The sequence below is a fragment of the Rattus norvegicus genome, chromosome Y (assembly GCF_021556685.1).
Source record: "Rattus norvegicus strain SHRSP/BbbUtx chromosome Y, alternate assembly SHRSP_T2T, whole genome shotgun sequence".
Classification (NCBI taxonomy): domain Eukaryota; kingdom Metazoa; phylum Chordata; class Mammalia; order Rodentia; family Muridae; genus Rattus; species Rattus norvegicus.
Window position 1 is genome coordinate 13,579,790 of NC_141555.1, and position 18,178 is coordinate 13,597,967.

Sequence of the window (18,178 nt, forward strand, 5' to 3'; positions counted from 1 at the left end):
GAGGGGAACCACACAGGAAGTTCCTCCACCATTTTAGGCTTTTTCCTTTTCTTGTTCTGTCTATTCCTTAGAGACTGATTCCGCATTTGATCTATCAACTCTTGTAACTCTTCTTCTGAATCTGTTTCGTCTGTTTCTTCCTCTGTATCTGTCTTTTCTGAGTCTGTCTCCTTTACGCTTCCCTGCTTTTCTGTCCTCTCATTTTGATGCATTTCTTCGGCAGCTTGCCCCTTCTCCATAGTTGCCTGACAACATTTTTGATCCTCAAGACAACTACGCACTAAGGGCCACACTGGATGGACCCCAGGTCTTTGCATCCCCTGTTCCCCTGCAAAATCAAGGTCTTTCCCTAATTTTTCCCAACTTCCACAGTAAGATTACCAGAGAATGCGAACCAGGGGGTGATGACATCCCATTCACGCAAAAATCTCTCTACTAATGCTCCTTTTTATTTTTAGTTTCTTATGCTCAAACAGCTCTTGAAGAGCCAGAAAAATTGGATGAGACTGTGAGGTCCTCATGACAAAATCTTTCTACCCTGCTATGGCTAAATTCACCAAGCGTCTTCCTATTTTCGGTTCGCTGCTACCGAGAACTTTCTTGGTAACTACACTGAATATTTATAGCCACTTATATCCCAGGGTCGTTATGGTCCCATCTTACCTTGGGAACTTTCCAGCGCTGCGTCCAACCTCGACCAGCAAGGAAGACACGAATAGTGAAGATCTTCTTCAAGCAGTTTTACTTAGGTACTTTGATACAATCTTCTGACCCCAGGGAACCCACACACCACACTTAAATAGCTAGCACTGCCCAATCCTAATAAGCCACGTGGGTCATGCAGATATGCTGTCACTATGCAAAAGCCAGCAGGCCAGGCAGGCATATAGCCAAATAAGGAATAGATTAGTGAAAGGAGAGCTCACCATTGGGGGGGTGGAATGCAGAAACAACTGCCAACTTTGAGGCTGGGCATGTCGCAGCTGCCTACAGTCGCTTTTCAAGGAATTTACAATAAGAAATGGAAATACAATATTCATTAAATTAAAGGTCTGTAGGGAAAATACTAGAGTTTGGGAAACAGAGAAAACCTAGAAAATTGAACTGTATGTCACAGGAAAAAACCTGTGACATAGAGAATAAAAATATTCTCTAGAGGAATCTACTACACTCCATGTTCCTAAATCTTTACTACCCATGCCAAGCCCCTGTCTAAATTTCTACATTCAGAACATGTAACCACAAGTGAAGCAGAGAGAAGTCTCTAGATTTAGAGAAATGGAGTACATAAATTTTTCCACTGTATCACAGGAGACACTCCTGGAAAAGGCACTCTCGAATCTGGTCAATGTAAGGAAAGGTGCTAAGAAGTTAGGCCATGGCAGCTCTCAGTTACATCATCATTAGCCCATGCCTGAAAAATCTCTTGTAACCTGGAGAGACCTAGCCTCATCTGTGATGTCACAAGTTTTGTCCTGACAGCAACTGCCTCTCAGATATTCCTTCAGTAACTCTATGGTTTACTAATTGGCCTCTAATACAGAGTAAATAGCCATTTGGGAGTGAGAAGAAAGAGGGTAAAAAGAACAGTGATGGGGAGAAAGAAGTTGGTCTTCTGTATTTGTATAAAAAAGGAAGAAATACTTGGTCCATTGGAAAACTGAGTGAGCCCTGATTAGGGTTGAGTGGGTTTACTGAAAAGATAGCCTTTATCTGAGCTCTCTACACATGGGAATCAGGAACTGAGAGCCTCCCAGAAGCATCTGGACATCCCTGCGTGCTATGGTTCCTTGAATTAAGAGAGTTTAAATCATTAATTTCTTTATTGCAAAAGCCAGGTATTGGAAAAGGCCCAGTTGTTTCCTGAGAGCTCATGGGTTTTATAATTTTTCTGAAAAGAGAAAGGTCCTAAGGAAGAAGGGAAAGACAAGTATGGTGTCCTCAGCTCAGAGTACACTCCTCCTTTTTTGGATTCCTGTAGTGCAGTTTGGGTCTGTCACTGATATCTGGGAGAGAGAAGTGTTTCTAGTTGAGTCTTCATCATCTCAGTCTTTCCACTAGTATTATTCAGACAATATTCCCTGACAATTACACCTTTAGATTTCTGAGTCAATAGGTGTGATTAGCAGGCAGTTAACTTTTCTTTTTTTCTCTCATTTTTTTAGCAATTTTTATTGCTTCTTCTAATTGGATATTTTTATATTTACATTTCAAATATTATTTCCCTGGTTCCTGTCCATGAGTTCCCTAAACAGTCCCACTAACCTTCTTTCATAACCCCTCTTACTGCCCTTTGACATTCCCTTGAACTGGGAGGCAAACCTAAGGAGGAGCAAGGGTTTCTCCTTCCATTGGAGCCCAACAAGGCCATCCTCTTCTACCTATGCATTTGGAGCCATAGGCCTGTTCATACACATTCTTTGAATATTGGTTTAGTACCAGAATGCTCTGCTTAGTTGAATTGTTGTTCGTATGGGGGTTGAAAGTCCATTCAGCTCTTGTAATCTTTTCTAAACATCTACAAACATGAGGTTCATTTTCAGTTCCCTGGTTTGCCACTAGCATTCACTTCTGTATTTGACATGCTCTGGCTGTGTCTCTCATGAAAGTTCTATGTCCAGTTCCTGGCAGCATGAGCTTCTTAGCTTCAACAATCCTATCTAGTTTTGGTACTTGATATATATATATGCTTTGGTAGCTCCTACTACTAAGAATTTTGATGGAATATTTACTTGGATTCTGTGTAACTAGGTCAAGAATATAGGATCCACAAATGACAAGGCCAAATAGACTCCTTCCTGTTCTTATAACCTATGGAAGTTGAGGTTTCACTGGACCTCAAGCCATTCTTCTAGCTGACCATCACCCAGAAACTGATGTTTATCCTGGTAAAGAATCATGGTAAAACATCCAAAAACCTCAAGTCTTTCCCTGGGAACACAGGAAGGTTGATATTAGAGAACTGATATCTAATAGAACTACAAAACCGCATTATATAGTCCATGTTGTCCTTTGCTTAACTAATGTCTGGTTATTTATGGATAAAATAAGGATTTGGGAGATCATCATTTGAAGGACATACACAATATTTACACTATTATATTCACTCTATAGCTGGTCCCCTTTTGTATCCAAATTTATTCATAAAAAGGATTGGAAAAATGAAAATTTTTAGTACGCATGCAGCATCATATGTAATGTCCCCCATCAATGAATGTACAATCAGAAAATGTAGTACAATATTCACTCAATTAAAGGTCTGTAGGGAAAATACTGGAACTTGGAAAACGAGGACACTTAGGGAATTGAACTTTATGTCAGAGGATTGTACCTGGGAATAAAATTAATCTCCAGAAGGATCTCCTTCTCTCCATGTTCCTAGATCTTTTCTACCCATGCCCAGCCCCTGACTAACTTGGTTCTTTCAGAGCATGTAATCACTAATGAAGCAGAGAGAAGTCTGTAGCTTTAGAGAGATGTAGGATAAAAAGGTTTCTACTGTATCACATGAGACACTCCTGTACACAGCACCCCTGAATCTGGTCATTGTAAGGAGATCTGTTCAGCAGGTAGGCCATGGCAGTTCTCAGTGACATCATCATTAGGCCCTCTCTGAAAAATCTCTTGTATCCTGGAGAGGCGTAGCTTCTTCTGTGATGTCACAAGTGTTGTCTTGACAGCCACTGCCTCTCAGATATTCCTTCCTTATATCTATGGTTTACTAATTGGCCTCTTATTCAGAGTAAAGATCCATTTGGGAGGGAGAACAAATAGGATGAAGACATCAGAGATGGGGAGAAGGAAGCTGGCCCTCTTTCTTGGTATAACATAAAAGAAGAAATATGTGGTTCTTGGGAAAATTCCCTGGGAAGATGACTTTAGTTCTTTTGTTTTCTAGGTGCACCGAGCTCTTGGAGAAGTTGCTTAAAATCCTAAAGAAATTTGGGCAGATGGTAAAGATTCTAGGTACCCCTTTTTAGATTCAATTGTCCTGGGGATTGTATGGCTTATGGTACATGTTTACCAGGAAGAGTGCTAGAGCCAGATTGATTTTTAGATGTTTTAGAAGACATGGAATTTTTCTGATATACTTGGCCTAATGATTATGCATAAGGTCCAAATGATTTTTTTTCGATGTGGACTTTTCCTCAGACCTTTGGAAATATAAAAAAAAAAATAGTTTTGCATTTTTTAAGTCTAATTTGCACAATGAAAAATCACTTTGAGCATCTTTGGATGACATGGGATGTCCAGCATTCCCTTGAAAGCATTGGTAACTTTACACATTTCCTTTGTCATTTTTTGAATATTCCAAGGCCCTTTGGACAGATAGAGAAGGTGTGTGACTCACCTAAGGAGTAGTTGTAGCTTTTGGTGTCTCTTTTGCAGAAGATGTCACAAGATCCCTTTTGGCAGAAGGGGGAAGGTTGAAACTGTCTTCCTTAGAGGAGAAATTTCTCAAGACTCCATCAGAAGGATCAAATCTTAACCCTTTGTTTCTTGAAACTGGATGCCTGTGGCACATTTTTGTAGAGGGAGAATGTCGACTATTTCTCTCCAGAGAGGACATGTGAAAAAAATCTACTTGGGTACATGGGGTAGTTGTAAAGCATGCTGTTCAGATGTAGTAGATCCTAAGATATCCTTCTCAGGTGAGGAAGGTCTTAATGTACCATGTATATGTTTAGAAATCCTGACTGACGTCAGAATGGGGTTTAGGTATTAGAGCTACCTCTGAAGATGTGACCTCTCCTAGAGCATCATGGACATATGTGAGATGGCTGAGAGCCTCATGAACAGATAAGGATGTTTCTAGATATTGTTATGTAATTGAGGAAGTTCCAAGAAAAATTTCTTCTGCTGGAGAAGAAGAAACAGACTTTCATATAGAAGTGTCAGGTTCCCTAGCCTCCTTGATAGGCAAAACAGGTTCGAAGGCCCCTTCAGAAGTTTAGGTAAAATCCAGAGCCTTTGAGGTATTAGGTAAAATCAGAGCATGGGACTGATCGTGGGTATAAAGTAGGACTGGAAACCCTTTGTGCATACTTGGAAGAGTGTATCATCTTCTGTTGTTGGGGAAGATGGCTGATCAAGGCGATAAGGAAGTTCCCATAGCCTCCTGTGAAGTTTGCAGAGGTCGTATGCATTCTTTTACACAAATGGAATCCAAGGAATCACTTTCCTCAAATGTCGAGGATGGTACAGACACTGGTGTTTGCATATCATGTTCCCCTACTCCACGTTCACATATGCTTGGATCCATAACCTTCTCTACAGAAGGAATATGTCCTAGAACATCTTTTGTACATGTGTCACATCCACAAGACGTTTCTCTAGATGTGGCTGTGGGTAGAACTCCTTTAGTAGATATTTCTCGTTCCACAGACTCTTTATGAGATAGAGTACTACTCAGAGAATCCTGCTCAGCTTTTGGGAAATTCTAGCATCTCTGATGTATATCTGGAAAATTTTCGAGTCTCTCCTTTTTTGAAAGAATGACCTAGAGTCCCTTGAGTAGGTAGGAGATGATTTATCTCCTCTGCACATTGTATTAATATGGAGTTTGCATGGCTCATTGACTGTGTGTTGTGATAAACTTGGCTCTTTTGTGCCTGATGAAGAGTCAGTAGGCTTGTTTTGGGTGGTAAACGGTATTTGAATAATTCTCTGTTGTATAGGGACATTGGAAGTTCTGGGGGAGATGGTGAGGGTGCTAGATCACATTTTTTTATATGCCAAAGGCAGTCAAGTCCCTTGGGTGGACTCAGAATTTTTTACCACATCTTGCGTGGGTGTGGAACTCTCAAAAGTCCCTTCTGAAACTAGCAATGATCCTTGATCTAATGGTGTACATGCAGAATGTTTTCTCTCTGCTTGGGCTGGTATGTTTATTATGAGGTTCACTTGGGGAATTGTGACTGCATTTTGTCGCCCTTGGAACATAAGAGCTGATTTAAGCCCATTTTTTTTAATAGTGGAGGATTTTAAAGATCCTCTTTGTTTAGTAGTGAAGTAGTGAAATCCCCTTTGTCAGCAGGATCAGGTTTCAAACTCTCTTTACCCGAAGCAGATTGCATAAAGAACTTTCTTGGAGATGGGGGACATCTTTGACTGTCGTTATGAGTGGACATAGCTCTCTGCCCTGCTTTAGAAGCTGTGGAAGGTATTTAAGTCTCCCGTGGAGAGGGGGCAGGACTTATTCCATTTGTGGAATATGAGAAATCACTGAGATTACCTTTAAGAGAAGAAGTTTTACAGCCCTCTTTGTCTGATGGGTCCTGTTGTACCTCCCCTTGACCAGGAGGGCCTCCAAAGAAACACTTTGGAAGAGAATTGGAAAGATTGGAGACCTGTAGGATAGGGAATGAACATTTGAAAATAATTTGGAAACACTTTTGGACAGAGAGCTGATCACCCAGAATTGTGGGCAATATGACACCTCAGTGAAGCAGAGACTGCCACTTCTGCCCAATTGGGCCCACATTCCTAGCCAAAGAGGAAACTGCAGAGTGTCTTTGGACACATGAATATAGGAGCAGTCATGCTGCAGGAGCCCTGCAGTCCAAACTGCACTTTGACCTGGACTGGTCCAAACCTCATCCTACACCCAAATCTCCTGTGGGGTGGGGAAGACTTAGACCATCAGAGGTACATAAACCCCTGAGAACTCTGCTCACATTCCTGACTCAAGAAAAAAAAAAAACCACCAAGCTCCATCTGGGCCTCCTGTGCATAGGGACCTAGAAGCAGTAGGGCCAGGACATTTATGGTTGCTGCCCTCATGGAGAGCTGAAAATGCCCTTGGAGTGACTTCAGGCCTGAGACCAGAGGAGAAACCAACATTTGTGCTCCAACTGTCCTGCCTGATGGACTCAGGACACAAAAAGACCGTATTTCCATTGGGACCAGGCAGTTCCAGTTTCCAGTTTGTTGATCCTAACCCAGAACTCCCTGCTCCTAGATGCTGTGGGAGAGAGAGCTGATCACCCAGGACTGTAGGCTATACTGAGACTACAGGGCAGGAGAGACTGAAACTTTTGCCCAACATTGCCCACATCTCTGGCCCAAGAGGATCCTTCATAGTGCCTCTGGACACCTGGACACCAGAATATAGGAGGAGTAAAGCTGCAGGACCACCATGTTACAGACTGTGCCTGGATCTGAACTGAACTGTTCAAACAGCTCTTTCAATCAAATCCTGAGGGTGGGGGTACTAGAATTTCAGAGGAGCAGACACTCCTGGGAAACCAGAGGAGACTATTCTCTGCCCAGATTCCTGACTCAACAGGAAAACCCCTTGGGCCATCTGTGCAACACCCCCACAGAGGAATCTAGGAGAAATAGGTGAAGGTTCTGCTTGTTCCTAACCACAGGGATGACTGAAAGCCAGTGGACAGGAGAAACTACTCGACTGAGAGCAGAATACTCTGTTCCCGTAACTGGCTAAAAGAAAACAGGAAAACAAGTCTACAGCAGTCCTGACAAATGAGACTACAGGATGGTCAAGCCCCTGCCAGAAAGAACTAGGCAAGCTAACTCCAGAGACAACCTGATGGTGAGAGGAGAGCACAGGAAAGCAAGCAACAGAAATGAAGAATACTTTGGCTCATCAGAGACCAATTCTCCCACCAAAGCAAACACTGGATATTCAGACACACCAGAAAATGAAGATCTAGATTTAAAATCACATTTTATCATGACAATTTAGGATGTTAAGAAGGTCATAAATAAATCCTTTAATAAAATACAGGACAACAGAAGTAAACAACTAGAATCCCTTAAAGAGGAAACACAAAAATACCTTAAAGAACTACTGGAAAAAAAACAAATCAGGAGAAGGAAATAAACAAAACCATCCAGGAGTAAAAATGGAAATAGAAACAATAAAGAAAGCAGGAAGGGAGACAACCCTGGGAATGAAAACCAAGGGTAGTGACCAGCAGTCATAGATGCATGAATCACAAACAGGATACAAGAGATAGAAGACAGAATCTCAGGAGCAGAAGATTCCATAGAAAACATACACACAACTGTCAAAGAAAATTTAACACAGAAAAAGCTCCTAGCCCAAAACATACAGGAAATCCAGGAAACAGTAAGAAGCTCAAACCTAAGGATCACAGGTATAGAAGAGAGTGAAGACTGCTAGCATCTAGGGGCAGTAATATCTTCAACAAAATCATAGTAGAAAACTCCCTAACCTAAAGAAAGAGATGCCCATGAACAGATAAGAAGCCTAAAGAACTCTAAATAGATTGGACCAGAAAATAAAATCTTCCCCTCACATAATAGAGAAAAAAAACCAAATGCAAAAAACAAACAAAAATATTAAAAGCAGTAAGGGAAAAGGTCAAATAACATATAAAGGCAAACCTATCAGAATTACACCAGACTTCTCATCAGAGTCTATGAAAGCTAGAACAGCCTTGACAGATGTCACACAGATCCTAAAAGAAACAAATGCCAGCCCATGTTACTGTGTCCTGAAAAACTGTCAATTAACATAGATAGAGAAACCAAGATATTCCATGACAAAACCAAATATACACAATATCGTTCTACGTATCCAGTCCTACAAAGGATAATAAATGGCAAAGTCCAACACATGGTGGCAAGTAAAACCATAGATAAAGAAAGAAATTAAACTTTTCGCAACAAAACAGAGAAGAAAAACACACAAACACAAACTAACCTCAAAGTACGAAAATAACAGAAAGCAACCATCACTATTCCTAAATAACTCTAAATATCAAGCAACTCTATTCCCCACTAAAAAGACACAGATTAACAAACTGGATATTGAATGAGGACCCAGCATTTTGCACTACAGGGAACACTGCTCAGAGAAAAAGACAGACATTACCTCAGAGTGAAAAGCTGGAAAACAACTTTCCAAGCAAATGGTCTGAAGAAGCAAACTGGAGTAGTCTTTCTAATATCAAATAAAATCGACTTTCAGCCAAAAGTGATCTAAAAAGATAAGGAAGGAGACCTCATATTCATCAAAGCAATAATTCACCAAGATGAACTCTAAATCATAAATATCTATGCTCCAAATAAAGGGGCATCAGCATAAATAAAAGAAACCTTACTAAACCTCAAAGCATACATTGCACCTCACACACTAAGAGTAGGAGATTTCTATAGCCCACTCTCATCAATGGACAGATCATGGAAACAGAAATTAAACAGAGACATAGACAAACTAAGAGAAGTCATGAATCAAATGGACTTAACAGATAATTACAGAAAATTTTATCCTAAAGCAAAAGGTACTCAGCACCTCATTGCACTTTCTCCAAAATTGACCATAATTGGTCATAAAAAAAGGGCTCAACAGATACAGAAAGGTAGAAATAATCCCATGCATCATATCAGTCCACCACGGGCTAAAGCTTGTCTTTAATGACAATAAGGAAAGAATGCCCACATATACGTGGAAGTTAAACAATGCTTTACTCAATGATAACCGGGTCAAGGAAGAAATAAGGAAAGAAATGAAAGACTTCTTAGAATTTAATGAAAATGAAGTTACAACATACCCAAACTTATGGGACACAATGAAAGCTGTGCTAAGAGGAAAACACATAGCTCTGAGTGCCTGCAGAAAGAAACAGGAGAGAGCATAAATCAGGAGCTTGGCAGCACACCTAAAAGTTCTACAACAAAAAGGAAGGTAATACACCCAGGAAGAGTAGAAGGAAAGAAATAATCAAACTCAGAACTGAAATCAACCAAGTAGAATCAAAGAGGACCATAGAAAGAATCAAAAGAACCAAAAGGTGGTTCTTTGAAAAATCAACAAGATAGATAAACCCTTGGGCAGGATAACGAGAGGACACAGGGAGTGTGTCCAAATTAACAAACTCAGAAATGAAAAGGGAGATATAATTACAAAATCAGAGGAAATTCAAAAAACCCTCAGATCCTACTACAAAAGTCTATATTCAACAATACTTAAAAATCTGCAGGAAATGACAATTTCTAGACAGATACCAGTTGACAAAGTTAAATCAGGAACAGGTAAACTATTTAAACAACCCCATAACTCCTAAGGAAATAGAAACAGTCATTAAAGGTCTCCCAACCGAAAAGAGTCTGGGTCGAGATGTGTTTAGTGAAGAATTCCTTATTTATAATAGCCAGAAGCTTGAAAGAACCAAATGCCCTTCAACTGAGGAATGGATGCAGAAAATGTGGTACATCTACACAATGGAATATTACTCAGCTACCAAAAGCAATGAATTTATGAAGTTCTTAAGCAAATGGATGGACTGGAAAATATCATCCTGAGTGAGGTAAACCAATCACAGAAATACACATAAGGTATGCACTCATAGATAAGTGGCTATTAGCACAAATGCTTGAATTACCCTAGATGCACAGAACACATGAAACTCAAGAAGGATGACCAAAATGCGAATGCTTCACTCCTTCTTTAATTGGGTACAAGAATACCCTTGGCAGGGAATAGAGGCTAAGATTAAAACAGAGACAGATGGAACACCCAATCAGAGCCTACCCCACATGTGGCCCATACATATACAGCCACCTATTTAGACAAGATGGATGAAGCAAAGAAGTGCAGACCAACAGGAGCTGGATGTAGATCTCTCCTGATTGACAGAGCCAGAATACAGCAAATACAGAGGTGAATGCCAGCAGCAAACCACTGACCTGAGATCAGGACCCACGATGAAGGAATCAGAGAAAGAACTGGAAGAGCTTGAAGGGGCTCGAGACCACATATGAACAACAATGTCAAGCAACCAGAGCTCCCAGGGACTAAGCCACTACCCCTAAGGACTATACATGGACTGACCCTAGACTCTGACCTCATAGGTAGCAATGAATATCCTATTAAGAGCACTAGTATAAGGGGAAGCACTTGGTCCTGTCAAGGTTGAACCCCCAGTGAACATGATTGTTGGGGTGGGGTCTGAAATTGGGGGGGATGGGGCAGGGAACACCCATATAGAAGAGGGGGGTTAGGGGGATGTTGGCCTGGAAACTGGGTAGGGGAATAACATTCAAAATGTAAATAAGAAATACTCAAGTTAATAAAGATAAAAAAAAAAATTAATGTGAACAGATAAACAGATACCGGTTTTCAGTTCTTCATAATTTCAAGAAGAACCTGAAAGAGAATATAAAATGTTCCAGAGATAAAATACGGGAATTTAAATTAGCCGGCATAAATATGTTGTTAAAATTTTCTCCCTTCTGTTATCTAATAATTCTGACTATTCGTGCTATGAATGAAAATATGGTTGTATAATGTCTATCAATTCCCAAAGCCTGAAGCGTTGTGAAAAAGTTTCGTATTTCTCCCTACCGTGGGTCTTTGGTCACCATCCTTTTCATTGCCCATCTAAATTCTCTGTTTCTCAAGTAGATCAGAGGACTACGTGAGGGTGTCACTCTCAATTAGAAGACCAAGAAACTGTCTGTACTTGCATGTATTTGCTCTTGGGAGCATGTAAATAAAACTTTCAGTTCCAAGAACAAAACATGGCCATCCAATGGGACCCCCGTTAACCAAAATCTTTCTTTCTGCCATCAGTGAACTTTAGCACACTGGAAACAATGCAGACTATAATATAAAGGAATAATCCTGTAATAATAATAATAGTAATAGTATTAATAATAATAATAATAATAATAATAATAATAATGATGATGATGATGATGATGATGATGATGATGATGATGATGATGGAATAATGCCCTGAGGGATCACGGACTAAGGAAACTACATGTTGAGCCATGTTTTTCTAGGGATATTGTATCCATGAAAGCAAATTTCCTCACACATGAAAATCACGTACCCTGTCACGGCTTCACAGAGAGAGTTGGGAACCAGAGTGGTCTTTTCTTAGGACAAGAGAATCTTCGCCAACCTTCCAAATGGAAAACCAATCCAGACAGTCTGCGTGAGGATGGTTAGCTTATGCATGACTAACACACACACACACACACACACACACACACACACACACACACCACACACACACACACACCACACACACACACACACCACACACACACACACACATCCCACACACACACACATGCACACACACACATGCACAAAAACACACATGCACACACACACACACACACACACATATACACACACACACACACATCTCTGATGTATGCTTCTTAGAATGTCCAGGTGCACACCAGGTATGAAAGGATGAAGTGGACCCAGGAACCAGTCAGTCAGCAGAATCTTGGTCCTCCTGCAAGTAAGTTAGGGTTCCTCCAAGGAATTCAGTGTCACAGCTCTTTTAGAAGTTATTCGGGGATGCGCTGTGTGCATATATTTTACTCAGGGTGAACAAGGGCTACACAAACCTTTGAGAGCATGAAGGGGTATTCGGGTGCATTTACATTGATGGAGGCCTCATTTGGTTGAGCTTTTTAATCCCTGTCCCATTCTCAGTCTGTTATTCAGGGATCTCCATTTGACCTCCTCAGACACAGACTCCACTGAATGTGCCCCATCCCCACCCCTGAGGTCTTGCTTGCTTGATATCAAAGGATTTCAGGTTCCGACTCTGCATTCTCCATCAGATTAAATCCTCAGGAAGGTGGCCTTCTAGATGCCATGAATTAACCAGTGCATCGAGTTTCTGCATTAACCCGTATGTCCCCTAATTTTGGCAGGTTCTCTCTGCAAAGCGCTATCCCTCCATCTTCCCCACCGAACCTCTGCTTCTGTCCTCAGACGCCCTCACTCACCCACAGAATCTGTTCGAGTTTTCCTTTCAGAGACGTCGATGCTTTCCCCCTCACCGGCCTTCTCCTTTCCTATGTCTTCTCTGCATTTGAGGATTGTAGATAAAATACGATTTAACTCACAGCTGATACTGATACCATCCGTAGGTAAATGCCAGCCATGTTTGTGTCTCTAGGTCTCAGCTCCGTCTCGGGCTTTTTTTTTTTTTTTTTTTTTTTTTCTCGTTTCATCAATTTTCCCTGAAGCTTGATGATATCATGCCCCATCCTTATGATATCATTCCCCCACCCCCATGATGTCATGCCCCACTCCATGATGTCATGCCCCACCCGTACGATGTCATGCCCCAACTCTATGATGTCACGCCTGCGTCCCTTGCTAGAATGGTTGCATCTATTCACCAGGTAACATTCTGAATGCTGCCCTGTCACCACACTCCTCCCCTCCCAGCATTTACAGTCCTTCTTTCTATCCTCTCCCCTTCTTCTCTGAGAGAGTGGAGGGCCCCTCTCAGTGCACCCTCTCCCCTGGCACATCAAATCTCTGCACGACATGGTTCATCATCTCCCACCAGGTCCTGAAAACGCAGCCCAGGTAGGAGGACAGGATCCACAGATAGGCGACGGGTTTAGTGAACCCACGTGAAGACCATTGTGCTCCTCTGCCTCTCTCAGTCCTTCCCTCAGCTCTTCAGTGAGACTCACTGAGCTCCATCTGATATTTGTCCGTGCGCCTCTGCTCCTGTGTCAGTCGGCTGCTCGGTGGAGCCTTGCAGAGAACAATAATGCTACCTCCCGTCTGCAGACACAAGAAAGGACCATTAATAATGTAAGTGTTTTCCGTTTGCCCGTAGGATAAGTCTATGATCCGGCCACTTATCCTTTGGCTATTCGCTCATTTCCTCTTACATATCTGTCCCTGTGTCTATAATAGAGAGGGCAATTTCTGGGTCAAAATTTTGGGGGTGGGTTTGTGTCCTTATCCTTCCACCTTGGGTCCTCCGTGGCTACGGAAAGAGACCATCTCAGTATCCGTATCCCCACTGCTACAAGTCTCAGCTAAAGTCAACCTCATGGACCCCAGGGTAGCCTCACCGATCTCAGATTGCAGGCAAATCAAAGAGATAGCACCACCCTGGACAGTCACTGATTTCAGTTAATTCTCTTGGCCCTCTGTCCCTCTTGCCTGTCTCTCCCAAGAAATGATTCTCAAACCCCATTTCCCTTCCCATCCCCACAGCCACTCAATCCTTTCCTTCCATCTGCCTCCTCTCATTATTTTATTCCTCCATCTGAGTGAAATTCAAGCATTTGTCTTGGGTTTTTCTTCATGTTTAGCCTTTTTTGGTTCCATAGATTGTAGTGTGTGAATTCTGTACTTTATGGCTAATACCCTCTTTTAAGTGAACATGTACATGTTATTTTGGGTCTCAGTTACCTCTTTCAGAACAATACTTTCTAATTCCATGTATTTGACCACATCTTCACAATGTCCTTATTTTCAAAGATTCATAGTATTCCATAGTGTAAATGAACCACATTTTCCGTAGCCATTCTTTGGTTGAGGTGCTTCTGGGTTATTTCTATTTTCTGCTCATTATGAAGAAATTGGTTAGAAATCTTATGGAGCGCAGGTCCTTGCGGTATGGCAGACGTCTTTTCAGATATAAGGCCAGGAGTAGTATAGCTGGGTCTTTAGAAAGAATATCACTCATTTTCTCAGAATCCACTGGATAGATTTGCAAAGTCATTATTCGGATTTGATCTTCCCACAGCAAATATTATTTGTATCCTGATTTTTATCTGCTTCCTAAAAGGGTGTTGCCCCTGACTAGACGTCTGTCATGGAATAAGGAGATCACATATGAACCTTCTGTACATTTTAATTGTTCCGTAAATGCTAGAGCCTATGACGGGGGCAAGAGGGGAAAGTTGATACTAAAGGGTTGAGGGTGGCGTTAGGTAGAGAGGCAGAAGAGGATAAGAGAGGTATAGTATTATTACCATATAATAATATAATATAATAACCTAATATATTAATGTTATTTATATTTTATCATGATATTTATATATAATAATTAAATATATTAATATAATATATTAATATTTATTTTATATTATCATAATGTTGATACATAACAATTTAATGTGTTAATATAGTATATTAATATTAATTATATTATTATAATGTTAGTATATAATAATTTAATATTAACTTATTATACTATTTTATATATGTACATACACACACACACACATATATATATAGTATATATATATATAATATATATATATATGTATATATATATATATATATATATATTATATATATATATAATTATCTGTAACTTCCATTAAGTTAACTCCAAGTGGACCTCACACATTAATGGGAAATGCTGAGGGCAGAATATTTTTTTTTCATTTCGGTCTGCTTATATGGTCGATCACTTTGATGGGTTTTCATAGATTGATCCACTCCTGAAGCCTCAGGAGAAAGCCTACATGATCGCAGTAAATGGCGGTTTTGATATGCCCTTGCATATTATTTTCGAGCATTTTCCCTAGTATTTTTTCCACCAATGTTCATAAGGGCAATTCGTCTGAAATTCTATCTTTGTTGAGTCGATTTAGGTGTCAGGGCGACAGTGGTGTCATGGAATCAGTTTGGCATTTTCCTCCCGTTTCTGTTTTTTTGGAGTAGGTTGAGAATTCTTTGAAAATCTTGTAGGAGTCTGCACTCAAGCAATCGGGACCTGGGGCTCTTGCTTGGGGGGGGGGAAACTTAATTAATGTTTGTGTCTCTTTAGTTGTTGTAGAGCTATTTGCATAGTTTATCTTACCTGAATTTACCTGTGGTCAGTGTAATCAGTCTACACAATCATCTACTTCATTCATAGCTTCTAATTTGGAGACAGAGGGTTTTTGAAGTGAGACCTAATGATTCTGTGACATTCATCAGTGTCTATTGATACAGCTCCCTGTTCATTTTTGATTTTGTTATTTGGATGCTGTCTCTCCACCTATTACATTATCTGTCTGAGGATTTGTCTGCCGGGTCGATGTTCCCAAGGAACCAGCTCTAATTTTTTTTGATCTTTGTATTCACTTTGTTTCTGATGGATCACTTTCACCCCGAGTCTGATCATTTCTTGCTGTCTCCTCCTTTAATATGTATTTGCTACTTTTATTTTAGAGATTTAGTGTGTGCTGAGAAGTTGCTTGTGTCAAATCTCTGGTTTCTTTATGAAAGTGCCCTGTGCTGCATATGCATGTTCCTCTTAGCACTACTTTTACGTCCCTTAAGTTTGGACAAGCTGTGCCTTCATTTTCATTAAATTCTAGGAACCCTTTTTGTTTTTCATGTCTTCTCTGACCTGGGGATTCTTCAGTTGCGAGCTATTGAATTTCAATGAGTTTATACATTTTTTCTTATTGTTGAAGTCCAGTTTTAATCCATGGTGATCTGAGAAGATCCAATGGTTAGCACAGACTTTCTGTATCTGTTATGGCTTGTTTAGCGAGGGAGAACATGGTCAGTTTAGGATAAAGTTCCATGAGGTACTGAAAAGAGAGTGTGTACTTTTATGTTCGTGTGAACTATTCTGTAGATATCAGTGAGATCAGTTTAATTGAACCCCGTGTTAGTTATATTATTTATTTTTTTTACATTTCTGTTTCAAAGGCCTGCCCTTGGTGAGAGTGGGACATTGATGTTCCCTACTATTAATATGTAAGGTTCAATGTGATAATTAATTTTCAGCAATATTTCTCTCACCAATATTGCTGCTTTTTCTTTGGCATATAGATGTCCAAAATCGAGATGCCATTTTGGTGGATTATTCCTCTGATGCATATGAAGTGTCCTTCCACATCTCTTTTGATTACTTTTGGTTGAAAGTCTGATTTGCTGCATGTTAGAATGGTTACATCATCTTTTTTCTTATGTCCATTTGCTTGGAAAACTTTTTCCAACTACTTAATCTGAGGTTGTGTCTATCTCTGTTGTTGGATTGTGTTTCTTGAGTGCAACAGAAGGATGGTCCTGTTTTTAAATCTATTGTGTTAGCCTGTGTCCTTTTACTGATGAGTAGAGGCCATTAATGGTTAAAGGTATTAATGAGAAGTGATATTTATTTCATGCAATTTTGATGTTGTGGAAGCAGGGTTTTTTTGCTTGCATCCTTTTTATTTTTTGTTTTTTTGATTGGGATGTTTGAGTGTGTATGTGAGTATTAGATATGTTCTGTAGGGTGCATGGTTTTTTTGTTTGCATGTTTTTTGTTTTTTGTTTTTCGTTTTGTTTTTTGGTAGCTGTTAGAGTATTCATGTGAATATGAGATCCCTTCTGTAGGTTATGCTGTGTAATTATTAATATCTAGTGGGAGGCAGGGATGGTTCAATTTCTGAAAATGCATCAATATAATCCAGGATATAATGAAACTGAAAGAAAAAAAATCACATGATAAGCTTGCAAAAATATTCCAACCTCCCTTCATGTTAAAAAATGAGGGCGATCAGGGATACCAGTTCTATGCAGAAACATAATAGAGGCAACGGACAGCAAGCCGGTACCCAACATCAACGTAAATGGAAAGAAACGTAAAGCAATTCCATTAAAGTCAAGGACAATGTAAGGATGCCCACACTCCCTACTCTGTATAGTATTTGAAATTCTATCCAGGGTGAAAGCATTGTTCAAATTTGGTTCTGACATGGAGTATGGCCAAGGCCTGTTAAGGAGGAATGACACAGAGCTTTAGAAATCCTGGGGTATGGCACACTCTTCAGCACAGTCTCGTTGGACCTTGGTGAGGCAGGAACCAAGGAGGACTTCATGCAGAGTGTCGGTCGGTTATTGCACTCATATCTCTCTTAATCTAAGAAGTGCATGAAAATCCTCATGGAGTTTCCCACCACTCAGAGGGCAGCACCATTGGCATTTGCAATAACAGTGGTCAAGATCTTTTAGGAATTGCCTCTGGGGCAGATCAGTGCTTCCATCATTGCCGGAGGAAATGTAGTATGGTCAGCGACGACCACCAAACTTAAAATGCATTTGGAAAAGTAAATAGTTTGTGAAATTGGTTAAGATGTTGTCCCTACTGACTCTAATGTAAAACACAATTTATGTAACAATTTGATGTTTGGAAAGACTGGGACCTTTTAAGGTCAGGGATCAAGAACAATGGCGGCATAGGCTAATGGTGTGACTGTCACAAAGGCTGGACTGTTGATAACTGATTTCTGACTGAGTTTTACCCTCAGCTTCCTGATTGATTTAATAAAGATTGCCACAGATGTGCATTCTGATCATTAAAAGCAGATATGACATTTTTATGCAGATGTTTAGATTTCTGTTTTTTTCAAGATTATTATGAGTACTCTTAAAGATAAATAATACAATACTTAGCCATTTCTCTGTAAATTCAAATTG

General features: G+C 40.2%; 1 pseudogene; it reads left to right on the forward strand.

Annotated features, from left to right (window-relative positions):
• The first annotated feature begins 648 nt into the window (after window positions 1-648).
• The window catches only part of LOC147997965 (solute carrier family 53 member 1-like), a 63,905-nt pseudogene continuing 46,375 nt past the window's right edge, over window positions 649-18,178 (forward strand).